This window comes from Bactrocera neohumeralis, unplaced genomic scaffold (assembly GCF_024586455.1).
Source record: "Bactrocera neohumeralis isolate Rockhampton unplaced genomic scaffold, APGP_CSIRO_Bneo_wtdbg2-racon-allhic-juicebox.fasta_v2 cluster11, whole genome shotgun sequence".
In the NCBI taxonomy this organism is placed as follows: Eukaryota; Metazoa; Arthropoda; class Insecta; order Diptera; family Tephritidae; genus Bactrocera; species Bactrocera neohumeralis.
Genome location: NW_026089624.1, coordinates 24,156,172 through 24,177,991, shown reverse-complemented (window position 1 = coordinate 24,177,991; position 21,820 = coordinate 24,156,172).

Genomic DNA, 21,820 nt, shown 5'->3' with positions numbered 1-21,820 from the left:
AGATCAGGTTGCGGAGAAAATCAATATGTTTTTTTGCCACCAGAAAATAAAACAAACAATATAATTTACGCAGAAGTTCTTTGATAACAGAAATTGACGCGGACGAAGATAAAGACGAAGCCCAAAATCACTATTCCACGCGGACGAAGTCGCGGGCACAGCTAGTCTATATATATAAAAGAAAGTTACGTTAGTTACTACGCTTATAACTGGAGAACGCCTCGACCGATTTCGGTGATTACCAAAAATTCGGACAGGTCTCCGCCCAAACAAGGAAAATACTTAAGAAAATTCTGGAAAATTTTCCAAAAAAAAAATTATGAAGAAAATAAATTTTCAAATACGATTTTAAAAAGGAAACAAAAACGAACATGATTTTAAATGCTGGCGCATAACTCAAAAACGCCTGGACCAATTTTGCCAATTCTTTTTTTAAAATGTTCGTTGAGGCTTAAGGACGGTTTTTATGGCGAAAAAATTCGAATAATTGCCGGAAAACCCCGAAAATGAGCCCTTTTATTTTTCCCATACAAACGAATGAATACTGTTAGTAACGCTAATGCTCGAGAACAGCTGAACCAATCTTGATGAAGTTTTCAGAGGTTCGCTGTGGATCGAGGAAAGTTTAGAAATAAAAAAACCGTATGCTTTTCGTGAGGAAAAGTCGGAAAGTTGGACAATTCCAAAAAAATAACTTTTTTTCATACAACATTTTTTTTTTCAACTTTTTTCCTTTTATTTTTCAATTGTCAAATTTGTCGTTTGCTTTCTTTATTCCGGTTATTCAAAAAAAAAAATTATTGAAATTTATTCCGTGAAAACGTTAGGTGTGTTTCACACAAAGTGCTCAGTTACAGATTGAAATATGTTACGATGCCACGAAGAGGTCGCGTTCGTTTTGGCATCAACATAAGTATGTATATTGACAGCCCATGGCACATGACCGAGTATTCCCAGGATGCGATGACATACGAATGAAATTATGGATCGCGGGCAATCAGCAAGCGATCGTCACGATGTCAGAGGACAACTTTTCAAACAACAGTTGCAATGTTTTGTAAACTTTATCGTAAAGCAACGTATATGTGGTGCTGTTAGATGCTGGATGTACTCTGTTCAGTGGCAAAAGAGAGGTTTGCCGCACGCACATATTCTTCTTTGAATGGTGGATGGTGGTTACACCAAATCAAATTGATGAAATCATTTCTGCGGAAATTCCTGATCCAGAGATAGAAGCAGAATTATACGAAACCAATATGGTTCATGTACCTTACGGACATCACAATACCACTTCGGTTTGTATGTCTGACAATAAATGTACGAAACACTATCCAGGTGCTTTTCTTTCGGAAACACAAACTAGAAATGATGGATATCCAATGTATCAGCGTCGCTCACCAGATGACAATGGCAGAACATTTAGCATTAAATTTAGAGGCGTGAATATCGAAGTTAACAACACATCGAAGTCGACAACATATGGGTCGTACCATATTCGCCACTGTTGTCTAATTCACATTCAAAAGTCATGTCAATGTTGCGTATTGCAGTTTGGTGTAATCGATAAAATACGTGTGTAAATACGTCACCAAAGGAAGCAACATGGCGGTTACTGATCTTGAATGATACGGTCGATACGTGAACTGCAATAAAGCGCTTTGTATGATATTTACTTTTGCGATTCATGAACGTTTTCCGACTGTTGTGCGTCTCGCAGTTAATTTGGAGAATGACAAAATAGTCTATTTCAACACAGAGAATACAGTACAGACAGAGAAAACACCCCCAGCAACAAAATTACCATTTACGAGTTTTTTCTCAACTTTCGTCAGTGAACCGATTGCGAGAACTTGCTCTATTAGGAAGTATCTTGATATTATACATACAATTACAATTACAATTGCTGGAACATGATAATCACTGGAATGAAGTTCGCACACTTTTCGCGATGATCAGCCATCAAATCAGCGTCAATTATGGAATACGAACAAAAATGACATTGCCGAAGACATTTTACATCGTATTCGCTAAAAATTGGAAATGGGTAAATTCCCGTTGATACTTCCGGTGGTTTGATATCAATTCCATCTTCCCTTTTCCAATTCACCAAAGATGAACTCATCACGAATATTCGGACATTGGACAAATTATCGTAAACTGGAAGATTCAAAGTCAAATTCCGGGAGACTTGCGCTCATACAAATTGATCGATCGTGGAATTTCTAAATTCTTTGAATAGGCTTGGTATGCCACCGCATCATTTGCGTCTCAAAGTTGGATCTGTCGTTATTATGTTCCACAATCTTCAGGCGCCGAAACTGTGTAATGGAATATCGAATACAAAGGGGCAGAATGCTTGATTCTACGAATTCCTCTGAGTTCTAACGATTTGCCATTTCAGTTCATATGTATTTAGTTTCCAGTGAAAATTGCATTTGAGACACAAGGATAGTCGCATAGTGTATGGTATACATTTGGAAATGCTATGTTTTTCATTCGGCCAGATATACGTGGCCTGCCCAAGAGTTGGAAAACCATCTTTTCTATAGTACACCGGAACAGAAACCAAAAAATATTGTTTATCAAGCTGCGATACATTGAAAAAAAGTGAAATGATAAATTCAACTTTTTCATTTCTAAACACTTAATTTCACGCAGGACAACGACTGCGGGGTCAGCTAGTATATATATAAAGCACAGTTTCAAAACAAAAAACAATAAAATAATACTGTTTAATATAAAACAAAATAGTTTGCCGTAAAAAGTACAGTATCGACAAAGCTGAAATTTACAGCTTGCAACACGCGTTAAAACAGTAACAACGGAACTTGCGGTATATACATATATACATATGTATATGTATATATAAAGCACAATTTCGGAAAAACAAAGAGTAAAATAATAGTGTTTAATATAAAACAAAATTGCGTAAAAATTTCGAAAAAAGCAACTACATTTTTAAAACCGTTTTGTGAAACGCCACAAAAAAAGCAAGTTAGACACAAATATTTTTGAGGAACCAACAAAACCCATTCACAGTTTAAAAAAAATAAAAAAAAACAAATGGTAACAAAATTAAAGCCAACTTTCAACATAAAGTAGTAAAGCATAAAAAATAAATAGAAAAAGAGTTAAAATATGTTTTTAAAAATTAAACAATTTAACAATTTTTAAAAACAAAGAAAAAAAAGCATTTCTAAAACATAAAAATATACATATACAGTTACGGACAATCGAATATAACCATCAAAATAAAACAAAACACAGTAATACTGGTTATAGTGAAAATACTGAAAACAGGGAAAAAATTAAAGTTTAAAAGTTTTCTAAACACGAGGGCTGCTATACATAAGTATATATTCTGGCCTAGGGCAACACTAAGTGTTGCCAGGTGCAATCTGACATTTCCATTGGAAAGTTTGACATTTTTTAGCACAACATCACTCAGAACGTTTTGTCATTTAATCGTGAATTGTTTTACTTACAGGGAATTAAAAAATTCATCTCGGCCAAAAAATGGAATTAACTTGTGAACATTTTCGTGCGATCATTTTTCACAACTTTCGACGTGGATTATCACGCCAAGAGTGCATCAATGAACTAAAATCTTTGTATGGCTATGAAGCACCATCCTATAGCACTGTGAAAAACTGGTACAACGAATTCAATCGTGGCCGACGCTCGCTCAAAGACGAATTCCGTGAAGGTCGTCCAAAAACAGCCGTTGTGCCAGAAAACATCGTTGCCGTACGTGAACTGATAATGCAAGACCGTCATGTAACATACCTTCAGATAGAGGCATGCCTATGCATTTCTCCTACCAGCATACATTCGATATTTCATGAACACCTGGCCATAAAAAAGGTTTGTTCTCGTTGGATCCCGCACAATTTGACAATCGCGCAAAAAAAGGCTTGTGTGGATTGGTGTAAAGAAATGCTGAAAACATACGATCGCGGTGCTTCAAAAGACGTTTATAAGATCGTCACAGGTGACGAATCATGGATCTATGCGTATGAGCCCGAAACAAAACAGCAATCGACAAAAAAAATTTTTTTTTAAATAAAAAAATAAAAAAAAACATTTTCGTTGATAAATATGCCTATTTACATTATTAGGCCAGAAATATACATAGTAACCTACGTAAAAGGAGAATACATCTTTACTTTTCCACAACTGGTCCAAAAAGAAATACTCCGCGGACCACATCTTCAAACCACAATTAAAACAACTTATTTACAACTACTACTACAATGGAGAATCTAAACCAAACCATCGCCGAGCTGGAAAGTGTTATCGCAAGGCAAGAAGAATTGCTACAAGCCCAACAACAAGAAATGCAACAACACCATGCTCAACATCTAATACATTCCGGCGAATGAAGCCACTAGACGACCATCACAATCCAAAAGCATTTATTAAAGCGGTCGAAACCAACATTTCTCTCTGCGGCACAGACCAGGAACTCATTCAACATTGTATCAATATCATAGCAAACGAAAATACTGGGCACCGCTGGAAAAAGAACGAGAATTTTTGTACGACGGTTAAAGTAAGTAATCTTAATGAATTATTTATAATTTTTGAAAAATGTAAGGCAGACATAAATGAAATATACATATTTGACCCTTTAAAACCGGGCATTTACAAACCTGAAAATGTAGATAGGGACCATGTTGATATACTGTTAGAGAAAATCGATGGGCCTATAAGAGCACATATAACCGAAACGGAAACATTAAATGAAATAATCGTAAAATATTTAAAGTTAAAATTGCTGCATGACAAAAGAGCGATAGATTATAGACATCGAAAATGTGTCAATAAAAACAAAGCAAATTACGAAGGTTTCAAGAAAAATTATAGATCTTACGAAAATAATTAAATTTCAGACAATAGACAAACCAAACCAACAAACGACAACTAAGCGGGAACAATAACAATTACATACATAGTACAAATTTTAATCGTAACAATTACAACAATCGGAATAATTACGATTACAGGTACAGAAATTCTACAAATAAAATACAACCAAATTTACCGAGACAAACTAAAAGCTCTCATATAAGCGTCGATTAGAATCCAAGTACAAGTCGTTTGTCCAATAGTTCAAATTTGATGGAAATTGGCAATGGTGAAGAAAAAGGAGTAAATTTTTTAACACCGCCTCAAACCCTCAACTCCCCATAATAACAGTAACAATAGAAATCACAGAATTAAATGCTTAATAGATACAGGTTCAACAACTAGCATCATAAACCAAAACTTTCCAAACCGTTATGCTATGGAACTATCAACGGAATTAATGAAATAAAATATAAAATTGTGACACCTTTTCCGAAAGAATTTAACGTCTTAGGTACTTTATCATGGAAAGTAATAGATTTTAACAGCAACAAATACGAAGCTATTATAGGACAAAATTTTCTTATTCCTTTTAAAGCTAAAATTAATGTAGAAAACACGTTTATTAATATATTAGGAAACATAATTCATTTTGATCAACGAATTCCTTATGGAAAAACGGAAATTTGCGCACTCGAATTCAGTGATATGAAAAACTTAAACTTGAATCATTTAAATATCGAAGAAATCCAATCGGTAAAAGATCTATTACAAGAATTTAACGAATTATTTTTCAAAGAAGGAGATAATCTTTCTTTTAAGCATGAAATCAAACATCAAATTATTACAACAAACGATAGACCCATTTATTCGAAAATTTATCCACGAGTTCATGAATTAGAAATACAAAAACAAATAAGAGAAATGTTAGAACATAATATAATTAGAGAAAGCAACTCTGTTTACAACAGCCCTTTGTGGATAGTCCCCAAAAAAGCGGATGCAGACGAAAATAAAAAATGGCGTATCGTCGTCGATTACAGGAGATTAAATGAAATTACTATTAGCGATAAATTCCCGATACCTTATATCGATGGTGTCATGGATGAACTAGGAAGATCACAATATTTTTCCTCTAATGATCTCGCCAGAGGATTTCATCAAATACTGGTAGATGAAAACGATAGAAAGAAGCGTTTTCTAATCCGTTAGGACATTATGAATTCTTAAGAATGCCATTCGGTCTTAAAAATGCTCCATCGACATTCCAACGTCTTATGAACTCAGTATTTCGAGATTTTATAAACAAGATTTGCGTTGTATACTTAGACGGCATTTTGATTTTTAGTACTTCTTTGTCAGAACATATAAATAATATGCGGAAAATTTTTACAAAACTAAAACAAGCAAAATTGAAAATGCGTTTAGAAAAATGCAGTTTTTTAAAGAAAGAAACAGACTTTCTAGGTCATATACTAACTCCCGGCTTTTACAGGAAATTTATAAAAGACTATTCTAAAATAGCTTATCCTATGGTCGCATATCTGAAAAAAGATGCAAAGATTAACGTTAATATCCCAAGTTATATAACCGCTTTCGAAAGTTTAAAAAATATTATTACAAATCCCCCCATTTTAAGGTATCCCATTTTTACAAAAAGATTTAAATTAACTACAGACGCTAGCAACTTTGCTATTGGCGCAGTTCTCACACAAGATGACCATCCAATTTCATATGCTTCACGCACATTAAATACTCACAAAAAAAACTACTCAACCATCGAAAAGGAACTATTAGCAATAGTGTGGTCAGTAAATTACTACAGACCCTACTTATATGGAAGAGAATTCGATCTAAAAACAGATCATCAACCACTTAAATGGCTGCAAAAGAAAAATTCTGGTAAGGATATAATCCAAGACTTCAAAGTTGGCTGGTACAATTAGGAGAGTACGATGCAAAAATCGATTATATAACCGGTAAAGAAAATAAAATAGCAGATTTTCTAAGTCGAATTAATAGTGATGAAATAAACATGGTGAATTCCGAAAATTTGGGAATGATCCTTAACAAAATGTTGCAAATAAAAGTTTTAAACGCTGGTGAACAACAAGACCAAACAATGCTTTCAATAGAAGTCCAAACTAGCCATTCTTTTGAAGAAAATGTTTATAATCACTTTAACATTCTCAATACAGTCGTAAATCGTTTCAAACAGCAATTAATTTTAGTCCAAGTAAAAGAAAAAGAAGTAGAAAATATTTTTAAAAACAAATGCATTTTTATCGATATAAGAGATATTAACTCTCACAACGTTATTAATATTGTAAATAAACATCTTGAAAAAGGTAAGATCGCTATATATTTTGAACTTAATGAAAAAAACATAATGAAGTGGAACAAATACTATTAAATTCTTCGCAAACAATCAAAATATTTCTTTTGTAAATTGCACAAACTTTGCCAAAGACATAGAAGATGAATACGAACTAAAGAGACAAATATCGTTTTTCCATAAAATCGAAGTAGGACATTCAGGCATTATTCCAACTTACAAGGGAGGGCCAAATTTCAAATTACCGAAACACACACATACAGTTTATGAAATTGTCCATATATATACTTATGTTAACAGTAAACAGTCATTTTTAATATTCATCGATAAATTTTCAAAACATGTTATTTCTTTCCATTTACCCGATAGAAATAGTCACACGATCATAGATAAAATTAATGAATTTTTGTCAATTAAAGGCCATATAAAAAATATTGTTTTCGATAATGAATTTAATTCAAAACCAATCCGGGAATTTTTAAATAGAGAAAATATAGAATTTCCTGCCACTAAACCGCATAGCCATACGGGAAAATCCGATGTAGAAAGAATAAATAATACTCTTACTGAACGTATAAGAACCCTAAATTTAGAAGAAAAAGTTCCAATTACCATTAAAATGTGTAAAGCCGAAAAATTTTATAACAATTCATTTCATACCACAATAAAAGCTATTCCTTTAGATGTTCAAAACAATAAAGTTAATCACAGCATAATTAAAAATCGGTTAGAAGAAGCAAAATTTAAGATCATTTCTAAACATAACACAGGAAAGGAAAATTACCTAGAAAAAAGGAGAGAAGGTTTCATTCGAAATTACGAAAGCGTTAGACACAAAGAAGAACCAAAATTTAATAAAAGAATTAAATATTAAACGCCCTTTTAAATTTGCAAATGACAACAATGACAATAGAAACTCTAACGACAATTAGCCCATTTTAAAACAAAAATCTATCCTCTTCAGTGTAATGCACAATATATATCTTTTAAAAGAAGATAAAAAACAAAATATACGTTTGTTTTTAATTCCGGTTATATGTATATAACCTATATTCCCATAGATCGTCTCAATTTTAATAAATATATACTTGCCATTATTGAAAATAAAATTGTAAAAATATAAAACAATAATTACCTATCATAATTTATATTAATATTAATATAAAACAACGTTTCTTTTGTTTAAGCACTATACATAGATACGCTAAGCTATTAAAATCATATTTAAAACAACTCCAAATTAAAAATGTTTACAATTTATATATTTATAAAAAAAACTTATTTTATACTACTGAATGCATTAAAATTTAATAAAATTAAAATAATATTTTTGTAATGAGATCCAGGAGAATCTCAAATCAAAGGGTGGAGGAGTTACATTCCCATACTCTAAACACGTAGTAATTATAAATATAGTAAACACTTCATATCGTACTAACATAAAATTGGGTTCCACATTAGGCTTAGTTGTGGAATAAGAGAGTGAGCGTATTTCGGGTATGCTAACGCCAACTCAACTAAAAACATAAATATATACATACATATATATATATATATATATATACTTGCCATTATTGAAATATGATATATATATATATACATATATATATATATATATATACATAAATATATATAAGTAAACAAGCTAATGTCGAACGATAAAACAGTTAAGCCTAATATTAGAAGCGAACTAACAAAGAATGTCATTACAGTCAGCATTAGAATAAGGAGTATGTAAACTAATAAGAAATGAAAGGTTAGTCAGTCTTAGGACTCATTTTAATAAATACGGTTGTAAAAAAAGGCCGAAGCTCTTTTATTTTCTAAACCATAACCATTTTAACTGTATATATCGCAAAACTACTACCATACCATAACAACGAAGAACAGTTAATTCTGAGTGATACACAATCATTTGTTTGCCAGGTGTCGTTCACTTTTCACAAATCACTGAAAATTCATCGACTGAAACAACTACATTGTGAGTACTCGAAACATCTATTTAAAGAGTTATCCGCCATATAGTTCTGACTTAGGATCGAATGTCTTTTTTTTATCCCATACGTAAAAGATAAACTAATAGGCCAATGTTTTTCGACACCTGAAGAAGCGGTTGATGCGTTCAGAATGCATATTTTGGAAATACCTCAAACAAAGTGCTTCGACAATTGGTTCAAACGCGCAAAATTGTATAAATCTTAATGGAGAATATATTGAAAAACAATATAGCGATTTTCTATGATTAAAATTTGTTTTTGTCCTCTAATCCCGAAATATAAAGGGCAACCCAGTCAGCTGCTATATAAACTGATCGATCATAAAAAATTTCTTTTACAGAAAACTTTTTGATTCAAAAAAATTTCTTTAGAAAATTTGGTATTATTATTCAAGGAAATGCTCTTTTAACTTTTTCCCCAAATTTTAACAATCTAGTATAGACGTCGAATACTTCCAAATAAAAAGTCTATATAATTTATTTCACAAGCACGCACACAACCAGAATTACTATACGAATTTGAATATCAGAAAAACCACAACAAAAAATTGCAGAGATGGACTAATCTATTATCCAAATTTACCACAAACTCTCCAACTCAAAAACTCAATCGAGAAATACAACCATTTAACTGTTTAAGAAATTAAATCATTATTGAATGATCGGTTAAAAACCGCATTCGCATAGCCTCACAAAATACTGGTTTACGGTTTTCTTAAGGTAGAAGTCTGGTAACTTATGCCTATTTTCATGACTTCTTTGGAGGCTGGTTTTTTATAAGAAAATAAAAATTAATTATCTTGAATATTTAGTGTTAAAAAAAAAAAAATTTTGAGAAAATTTAATACTTTATTACTATTATTATTGTCACTCGAAGTTGGAACCTCAAAAAAAATGCACGTGGGTGGCCCGGGTGATTTTGGCTCTTGATGTTATCTGAAATCAAATATTCTTGATTATTTTATAGGCATGTCTTGATATCTACAGGCATGTCATTCTTGTCGGAACTAATGAAGTTAAATAAGTTAAATTTCAAGGGTAAATAACAAAATGTCGGACGGAAAAAAGTCCTTTTATTTTAGCAAAGAAATTGTTGTAAAATTAAAAGTTAGGGGTGAAAAAAATTCTCGTTAGTAGAACTATAAGTGTGTAGAATAGCCTGATAAAATTTTAAAGCAATCGGTTTAGTAGAAAGAAAGTTAGGATCCGGGCCGACCAGAAAAACAATGTTTTGAGAAAAACGCGTTTGAAGTTCAACAACTCCGAGAGAAAGGACTCCGAGGCGCTCTAGAAAACTCTTTATAACTCCCGAAATATTTCGAATTTCTGTCTGAAATTTTCATAGTATATTATCAAGACATTGTACTTTCAAATTAAGCAAAAAAAAAATTTCGATTTTTTGAACACAAGTTACCAGACTACTACCTTAAACGCCACTGCTGAATTATTATACCAAATATAACAAGTGTTTTTCAAATAGACAAGGAAACATTATTTTAGGTCAAACGAGGCACTATAGTCAGTTTTTCGACTGTATTAATTGTAATAGCTAAAAATATGATATCACCAAATCAAACAACAAAGCACATTATTCTACAACGCACTCACAGAAACTACAAAACCAATGTGCAGGAAATTTCGCTCAGTTATTGCGAAATAACTTTCGCTTGTAAACAAGTCAGTCAGCATAAACCATTGCCTACGCTCGCTCGATATTCGAAAATGAAGCTACGTGGCGGTTAAAATACTAAAATTTTAAGACATGTTTCATTTCCAAGTTGCAATTCTTAACGCTATCAAAAATAATATTGCAAAATATTATTTTTTTTTAATTTAATTAATTAATTAATTAATGGTAACTTTAAGTTTTTACAAAATATAAATTTTTAAATACTTTAAATATTTTTAATTCATTACATCTTAATACGTTTTTGAAATAAAATATTTTTAGAAACAATTGTGTGGTTTTATAAAGTTTTTAAGTTATTAGTGTGGTGACTTCATCACTGCGAGGCGTCATAATTGCCCTTTCACTGATAGCACTTGAAATTAACTATAATTTAATTAAAGACGCTATTGAAAACATCGTCCATCGATTCTATCAAGTGGGAAAATTTTTCTGGGAATGCTATTCGTAATGAAAGTTCGTTCTCCAAATTTTAAAAGCTTCAGGAAAAATTCGTGTGATGATTTGCCAACTTGTAGGTGAACACACATATTTGTTGATCTTCTTCTTCTTAATTGGCGTAGGCACCGTTTACGCGATTATAGCCGAGTTAACAACGGCATATTTGTTAATAGTGTCAATTTTTTAACTGGTCTTCATAAATATATTGATTTTAGGTATGCATTTATTTTATCTGCAGCGGTTCTTGTCTGAATTAGTGAGAGATTTTGACGGAAAATCTTCTGCTAGAATCAACAATGATCCTTCAATTGTTTTTTTCTTTTCCTTAAAAATCTTTCAAAGCTCTTTCACAAGATTACCATTTGTCGCAGAAAATTATTTTGCATGTTTTCGAAACTTATTCTTGTTCCGAGTTTTTTTTTCGTATGTTGGAAATTGGATCATCAAGTGCGAACAAATTCAGTGGTAATTTAAGGGCTGAGTGAGGAGTAAACATACATTACTTCCAAAAGAGTGACTGAAATTCCAAACGGCACGGCATCAATTCAATATTGCATTCATTTCTTCGTTTGGCAGTTCCTTGTGGTGTGCCAAGAAAGGAAATACCGCCTTCATCACGTGTAATTTGATTCAATGATTTCGAATACTCTATATTGTTTTTGTGTCCTAAACAAATTGGAACACTTCATCACGATTATACTTAGTGTACCTTAAAGCTTTGTTATTAATAATATCAGACGCCTATAGATCAGAATTATTTGCAGCTTAATGCTTTTGTAACACATTATTTTCACTTAATAAATCACGATATTTCTCCCACAAAATGTTTGAACCAGATGAAGCACAGGTCGTCTAAATAATAGAAAATGGAAGACGCATTTAGTAGGTATTGGTGCGGTTGAAGCTTCTGACAAAGCTCTATTCCAATGTTAATCATCTTCTATGGTATAAGTTCTGGTTTCTAGCATGCTTGTCGATACATATGTAAAGTATGCATAAATTTTCGAATATTTGTCCAACGTGCAGAAATCGCAATTATGGTATTTGGCGGATTGACTGCTAGTTTTGTTGCACTGACACTATGCTGGCGAATATTTACCAAAATGCATGGGAAATCTCAAAGTCCTCCAAACCGCTCCGATGCTGGAAATATGTCGTTTCACTTGAGTGATTTCATCATTTTTAATTGGCAACACCAACAATTTCCATGGCACTATGTTTGTTAATGGTTTGCAGAATGCAATATTCCACATTAATGTGCACTTTTAAAATAGCAGGGAACTGTACGGTAAAACCCGTATATTGTCAACTTGCACCTGCATTTGTTTTTATTTCTACGACAGACACTTGTGCACCGACTTCTTATTATCTCTTTGATATGCAGGTTAGTCATCCAGTTTGAGTTTCAAGCAGAAAATTACGTGCATTAAGCACATTTTCTACCTTCGATGTAAAGTGATGCAGGATTGAATGTGCCGCAAGGTTCATAAATCAAGCTTGTCAAAATCCGTTCATGATCAGCTTTTTTATTTAGTACTATTCCAGAGAGAGAGAGAGAGAGATTAGATCTATACCGTGAGAAGAGCAAATGTTTTCTTTGAGCCACTGAATCGTATACATCAAGCATTGAACATCACAGTAAATTTTTAATTTGCCTATTGCATTTTCAAACTCAATTAAAATAACACATACCGTAACCCTATCGTTTCATTCTAAAACGAATGGTCAAGGCCCGCAGGTCAAGATACTAAACTCACGCAGGTTTGGCACATCACCACAGTTAAGCCCCTGATGAAGAGGCATTCGAAAAAGACAGATAATGCAGCAGGACAATCGATTTAATGACCATCGCGAAAACCGAGGACGTGTTTTTCATCCAGAAAGAGTATCAAAGAGCGGCTCCAACATATCCAGAAACTTGCCACTTGGCACCGCAATTGCAACGACCGAAAACCAATTGTGATCAATAGAAATCTGCTTATACATAATTACTACAACGTCAGATATTCACAGAATATTTATCTTACTATTCTAAATAACAGATTTAATAAAAAAAATGTAATGAATGAAGTACATCCTATTTACATTTTACAGGATACAGTCTTCCATATCGCAATTCAAACTACTAGAGCTGATGAAAAGTCATCCCATAAAATTTGATTGATATAGCTTTACATATAGCAGGTTATGAGATGCATATTTACAATGAAATGATTATGAAGCTGTGACTCCTTTTTAAGGTACAATCCATATTATACTAGCTCATAATTCGAACACAAATGTATCTCAATGAAACAGATTTTCATGCTCATGATGTATTTATTGCAAACACTTCTGCAGTTTCTAAACAGTATATTTAGTTAAAAAAAAAAAATAAATGAATAAATGATTTACGATAACAATCCAACATCATTGAATTATGGGTATTGGTTGAGTCGACTATTGTTGTTGACTCATCGCGTTTTGTTAGAGGTCAAACAGTTTCGCATTAATTTAGTAACAGGTCTGTGGTCTTTTTAAGGTGTCCTGATTATGAATTTGCGTTCAAAAATGTCCCATTACGTACAGCTAATTTTATCATTTTAGTAAATGATAATTCTTTGACGCGTACACCTCTGACAATAACACAAAAAATCTTACATGCCAGAAGCTATAATATTTCGTACAGCTATGTTTATCATTTAGTAAATCCTGTTGGTTTGACTCTTACACTCCTTGACTACATACAAAATCCTACATGCAAGAAACCTTAATTATCATTTTCGGTTTTACGAATGCAAAATTACAGGGCTTGTCCGGAAAGTAATAGGACTGAGTCGATGTAAAAAAATGTATTGAGCCAATCGCTGCAACTCTTTAAAAACTTTCACAATAGGCTCCCTCTGCGTCGATGCAGCGGTGTCAGCGTGATTGCAAAGCCTTGAAGGTGTCACGGAACGGACGCAGTGCATGCTGCTGGGATCATTTCTGTCATCTCAAAATGCTTGCCTTTTATCTGCATTTACAGGCAAGGAAACAAAAAAAAAAAAGTCCGGCCGGGCCACATCGGGGATGTAGGGCGACTGCGGAAGCGTTGGGATGCCGGCCTTGAATAGGCAGCTGTTCACAAAAAAGGCGGTGTGAGCCGGGGCGTTGTCGTGATGCAACTCTCAATCGGCTGCGATGTCTTGTCGGACCAGATTTACACTTCGTTTGCGTCTCTTGAGGACTTCCACTTAAAACATAGAGTTGAAGGTTTGTCCAGGAGGAACAAATATAATGAGCATTGTTTTTCACGGTCTTCATCAGCACCTTTTCCTGGCCCTCCAAAAAGACCTGTTGCCACCGAAACACACCACTTCTTGCTAAAGCAACATCTGGGTAAGCCTGCTTGATCATATCAAACGTCCCTGTCGGCGGCTTGCACCATTCACAGAATCGCGGCGCGCGAAAATGTTGCTCCTGCGCGAGTTAAGCGTTGAGCAAAAACACGATATTTTGGTTAAGACCGTATATCTTCACTTTATTCATCGTTATTCCTTACTGATTACCTTTTACAATCTTACCGCTATTTATACCAAAGAGAGTGTTTGCTTACTTGCTAAGAACTAAAAATGTTTTGATCATCTTATCTCTTATTCCATTGTTGTGTTACCTCTGCTGCATTTATGATGCGGGAGTTTTATCGCTTTGTTTTCGTTATGTTTAGGCTATGCGCTTTGTTTATTTAGGTTTCTTTTTTCGGTGTGTAATAACGTGAAGCAACATGTTCTTTAACTTTCCTCCGTGTTAAAATGAAATGTCCTCATTTCAAAATATTTAGGCTTGTAGTCGGATTAATTGAATTTCACATGCATCTTTGTAATTTTCGCGGCGTTTGAAATTTTTTTGGGACTGTCGACACATCTGTGGACTTTTGGAAAACCCGCTTAAGTCGAGATAAGTAAATTTTCCAATTTCTTTATCATAAAAGCACATTTTCATAACGGTCATTTCTGTCTTATCGGCGTACTGATAGCGTGATTAGCGACGGAGATATGAATTTTGAAAAAGCATCTTAAGTCGATATTTTTTCCTAGTGCATTTGCGAAAACAACTTAAAAAGAAAAGAGAAAAAACATCTAAACTCTAACTATCGTTTAGAAAACCATCTTAAGTCAACTTGATGTGAAGCTTTTTTTTTTATTTTGCTTTTGGAAAAAGAACTTAACTCGGGGTAAGTGCTTTTTCCTCGGGCAGAACTTGAAATAATACCAATATAAAAGGAGTTCAGTTCATTTTAGAAATTATTTTATGAACTACTCTCGCCGTGTTAACACGTCTTATGTCCTGCTAAGAGCATTTTCTGAAATTTTCCGAACAGAAGGCTAAGTCTGCGGGTATTTTAATTAAACTTAGGTGTTTTTTTTTTAAATGCAAATATAACAAAAAGTTTGCCAGATAAGTTGTTTTTACAATGAAAAGGAGACAGATTCTTGCAAATATGGCAAGAAAATTGCCAAAAAAAAACACAGAGATATTAAAATCCCAACCCCACTTTCCTTTGAAGTTAGCACATCACGTGTTCGTTCTGAGTCGCAACAACGCAAGGTTTCTGATGAATTTACAAGTCAAAGCGAGTGTTTTATGAAATGGATTTTTTAGACTCAGATTTTGTACCTTCAAGTGAAAATTCTGAGCTGAATGCTACCACTGAAAGCATACAAATTATGGTTATAGTATGTATTAGAAGCGAACATCAATAATTTTGTCTCACCTGGTTTGAATGAGGCCGAGCATTTTTCTTCTTCTTCTTCTTAATTGGCGTAGACAGCGCTTACGCGATTATAGCCGAGTTAACAACAGCGCGCAACAACCGAGCTTTTTTCTACTCCTAATAAATCACCAAAACAAACTAAAAAGCCAGGTAGAAATTTAATCAAGGAATACAAAAAGTCTAGAAAAAACTGCAGTGATTATAGAAATATACAAGTTCTGGGGGAATGTAGAATGAAATGCAAAACAAAAATTAGCTTCGTAGAACAAACCATCCTCTTTAAAAGTTATTGGAATAGGGACTACAACTCACGTCGGCAAATACTATCAAGCCTAATTGACGTTCAGCACAAAAAACTGCCATCTTAGATAACCCGAACAAAAGAGAGTACGTTTTTATTTACCATTTCGAAACTAATTCCGAAAACACAAAAGTTTGCAAGAAATGTTTCCTTCAATTGTATGGCGAAACAGAACAGAGAATCAAAACTATTTGTATGTACAAAACACAACTGGAATACGGCGGAGTCCCTCCTAATGTCCGCCGGGGATGGAGTGCTCCAAGCAACAAGCTTACGGTTGAGAAGCATAACGAAGTTTTGAACTTTATAAACTCTATACCAAAATATGAAAGCCATTACAGTCGGCGTCATACTACCAAGATCTATTTCCAACGAGGACTTAATCAGGCATCACTCTATAGAATGTATATAGAAAATATTTCTAATCCGGTGTCAGAATCAAAATTTCAGGAAATATTTAAAACTTTAGAAATTAAATTTAAAAAACCCCAGCTTGATTTATGTACCCAATGCGAAACATTGAAAGAAAAAATTAAAAACACTGAGAATATGGAGGAAAAAGCTGAGATTACTTTACAATTAAAAAACCACCAAGATGCTGCTGATTTCGCATATGACTGTAAGAAAAGGGACAAAGAACTCTCCCGTCAAGATAAGTCTGTGAAAATGTTTTCTTTCGACCTGCAGCAGTGTCTGCCAACGCCTTATTTGAAAGCTTCAATGTTTTTTTATAAACGTCCCTTGTGGACCTTCAACTTAACTATTCATGATGGTGCCACCAACAAGGCCAACTGCTACATTTAGCATGAAGCTATTGCGAAGCGCGGAGCTAATGACATCGGCTCTTGCATTTATAAGTGCCTCGCAAGCTTATCTAATGACATAAAGCATGTAATTTTATACAGTGATTCATGCACTGGTCAAAATCGTAACTCGTATATTTGTGCTATGTATGCAAAGGTGTTGGAAGATCATCCCTCATCATTGAAACAATTGATCACAAGTTTCTGGTTGTTGGTCTAGAATGTGATACAGTTCACGCACAGATAGAAAAGAAAAAGAAATACACTTCTGTTTCTATTCAACATCCCCATGACTGGTCAAATTTAATTGCTTCTACAAACAAAAAGTATATTACTCAGGAGATGAAGCAAGAAGAATTCTTCAATTTCAATGCATTGATGAAAGACAAATATACCTGGAGAAACAATAACACGGAAGGTTAGTATTTTGCTTATAAGTAATAGTATTAATATTAGTATTTTGCTTATTTCTTTTTTAAAAATTATTATTTCCTACAATTTTTTAGTTGAATAGTTTGAATGGAAGTTTGTAAGGTGGTTGCGGTATGTGAAAAAGGAGCCTGGACTGATACGCTACAAATATTCTCTTGGCTTGCAAGATCCATTTAAGGAATTAAACATTAAAGCACGGCGTAAAAGAGATCAAAATTATGAGTTTGCAAAATCTTATACGGGTCCTCTCCCTATTTCGGCAAACAAAAAACGCGATTTGCTAGATACATATGTTGCCGTTGGTCAACCCAGAGCTGCACAGTTTTTACCGAAATCTTAAAGTTGAAGGAGAATCCGTGGTTGAAATAGATTCAGATTTGGATGAAATTGAAGAAAATCTCTAAAAATTTAATAAATAAAATTCAAAAAATATATATTTGTTTGTGTTCATATATGCATCTGTATTGAAGTGCCTATTTATTTTATTGTATTACTGATGTTAATTTTCTTTTATTGATTAAAAATTCTTTTGTTAAATGCAAATTATTTTAAATCTTTACTTATGAGTTTTCTATTGTAAATTACATAAAGAACTTGCATATTTTGTCTTTTATAAATAAAAATGAATTTTAGATTATCCACTTAAGTCTGGTTTGTGTCATTAAAATGTTTGAAAAAGGAACTTAAGTAGTAATAGGTTAAAAATTTTGTGAAATTTTTCGTCTCAGGTGATTTTTGTAAATGCTCTTACCTGACATAAGCGGTTGTTTTTTTTTTTTAAATCAGTTTGGAAGAAGAACTTATTTCCTTTAAACTTGGTTTAAAATGAAACTGGCGCGGATAGTCGAAGATAGTTAACTGGAAAATCATAAGAAATCATGACCCTTTTATGTAATGGTCCTACTTCTTTTTAATATGTATTAACAAAAGTTTTGTTAACAGTTAAATGTGTTTTTTCGCTCTCCTGTAAAATTTGGTTTTTAGATTTAAGTGCGTTTTCCAAATGTCCACAGACATATGGATTTTTACAAATACAAAAATAACTAAAATTAATATTATGATTATAAGAATTGTAATGTGGAATGAAAATTTCAAAGGGTGTTCTTCAACTGGAGGAGGATGGAGTCATGTGTAGAAGTTCACGCAAGTGCGGAAAGTTCTCTGTTCCAGAAACAATTCTTTTCCACATAGATCAAGCAGCTCACAACTTCCTGTCTTTGACCAAGTATCCTCTGGGTAGCCTAAGAACATCCGTTCGAAGGCGAGCTAAAGTGAGAAGGCGAAAAATTCCCTACATAGGGTTGTGTGCTGGGTTTGGGACCCGCCACGTAAAAAGCCCCCCCAAGGAAAGATTACGAACTGCCTAGGATGAGCGACCTCCCTTTTGATGACGACCATGGTAAACGAAATAAGGACTAAGATATTAGGGCATGCACCTGGAATGTCCGCACCCTTAATCGGGAAGGTGCCGCTGATCAGCTGGTTGATGTCCTCGTGAAAATAAAGGTTGACATCACCGCCGTCCAAGAAATGCGATGGACGGGACAAGGACAGAGACGAGTAGGTCCTTGTGACATTTACTGCAGTCGCCATATAAAGGAGCGCAAGTTTGGTGTTGGATTCGTCGTGGGAGAGAGACTCCGTCGCCGAGTACTATCATTCACTCCGGTGAATGAGCGTCTAGCCACAATCGCTGATTTGCGCCCACGCCCCGACGGAAGAGAAGAACGATGTGACCAAAGATGCCTTCTATGAGCGCTTGGAGCGCGCTTATGAGAGCTGCCCCCGCCACAATGTCAAAATCGTGCTTGGCGACTTTAACGCCAGGGTGGGCAAAGAAGGTATATTTGGCACTACGGTCGGTAAATTCAGCCTCCACGAGGAAACATCCCCAAATGGGTTGAGGTTGATCGACTTAGCAGGGGCCTGAAATATGGTTATCTGTAGTACTAGATTCCAGCACAAAAAAATTCATCAAGCTACCTGGCTGTCTCCGGATAGAAAAACTACCAACCAGATCGATCATGTTGTGATAGACGGAAGACACGTCTCCAGTGTTTTAGATGTGCGTGCGCTCCGAGGTCCTAACATCGACTCGGACCACTATCTTGTCGCAGCCAAGATTCGCACCCGCCTCTGTGCAGCAAAAAACGCACGCCAACAAACACAAGGAAGGTTCGACGTCGAGAAGCTGCTATCACAACAGACAGCCGAACGATTTGCTACTCGGCTTGCACTCCTGCTCTCTGAGAGCACTCGTCAACAACTCGGTATAAGGGAACGGCATTATTTCAAACTCCTTACGTACAGCTGCAACCGCAACCATTGGTTTTCGGAAAGTGCAAAAGAACAGCTGGTACGACGAGGAGTGCCGTGTCGCAGCGGAGAGAAAACAGACTGCCTACCTCGCAACGTTACGATCGACCACAACACGTGCGGGATGGGATAGATATCGAGAGTGGAAGACTGAAGCGAGACGCATCTGCAGACAGAAATAGAAAGAGGCCGAAATGCGTGAGTACGAAGAGCTTGATAAGCTGGCCGACAGGGGTAATGCTCGAAAGTTCTACGAAAAAATGCGGCGGCTTGCAGAAGGTTTCAAGACCGGAGCATACTCTTGTAGAACCCCCAAAGGTGATCTAGTGACCGATGCCCAGAGCTTAAATTATGGAGGGAACACTTCTCCAGCCTACAACACCAGGAGAAGGCGAACCCGATTCCCCAAACGATGACGATGGAGCAGATGTTCCATTGCCCGACCATGAAGAAGCTCGAATAGCAATTACCCGCCTGAAGAACAACAAAGCGGCGGGGGCCGATGGATTACCGGCCGAGCTATTCAAACACGGCGACGAAGAACTGATAAGGAGCATGCATCAGCTTCTTTGTAAAATATGGTCAGAATTGGAATTTAAGTGTGGTCTGCCCAACCCACAAAAAGGGAGACCCCACAATCTGCGTCAACTACCATGGTATAAGCCTCCTCATCATCGCGTATAAGGTTCTAACGAGCGTATTGTGTGAAAGATTAAAGCCCACCGTCAACAAACTGATTGGGCCTTATCAGTTTTAGACCTGTCAAATCGACAACTGACCAGATATTCACCATGCGCCAAATCTTGGAATCGACACACACCATCTCTTCGTCGATTTCAAAGTTGGTTTTGCCAGCATGAAAAGGAGCAGTCTTTATGCCGCAGTGTATGAATTCGGTATCCCCGCAAAACTAATACGGATGTGTAAACTGACGTTGAACAAACCCTAAAGTTTCGGTAAGAACCTCTCCCAGCCGTTCGACACCAAACGAGGTTTCAGACAAAGCGCATCAATGTCGTCCGACTTCTTCAATCTGCTGCTGGAGAAAATAATTCGAGCTGCAGGACTTAATCGATGAGGTACAATCTTCTAGAAGAGTGTTCAGCTGCTGGCGTATGCTGATGATATCTACATCATTGACCCTAACAACCGCACCGTAAGTTCTGCTTTCTCCAGAATGGATAACGCAGCGAAGCAAATGGGTCAGGTGGTGAACGAGGGCAAAACGAAATATCTTCTGTCATCAAACAAACATTTGTCGCACTCGCGACTAGGTACCCACGTCACCGTTGACAGTCATACTTTCGAAGTTGTAGATAATTTCGTCTATTTAGGAACCAGTATCGACACCAACAACGATGTCAGCCTCGAAATCCAACTTAGGACTAAGAAGGCAATTGAGAAGTAAAGTCCTCTCTCGACGAACAAAAACAAAACTCTATAAGTCACTCATTATTCCCGTCCTGCTATATGGTGCAGAGGCATGGACGATGACAACATCTGATGAGTCGACGTTACGAGTTTTCGAGAGAAAAGTTCTGCTAAAGATTTATGGTCCTTTGCGCGTTAGCCACAGCGAATACCGCATTCGATGGAACGATGAGCTGTACGAGATATACGACGACATCAACATAGCTCAGCGAATTAAAAGACAGCGGCTACGCTGGCTAGGTCATGTTGTCCGGATGGGTGAAAACACTCCAGCTCTGAAAGTATTCGACGCAGTACCCGCCGTGGGAGGCAGAGGAAGAGGAAGACCGCCACTCTGTTGGAAGGACAAGGTGGAGAAGGACCTAGGTTCGCCTGCAATCTCCAATTGGCGCCACCATGCGAAAATAAGAAACGACTGGGGCGCTGTTTGTCAACACGGTTATAACCGCCTAAGCGTTTTCCACGCCAGTAAAGAAGAAGAAGTGCTGAAGTATT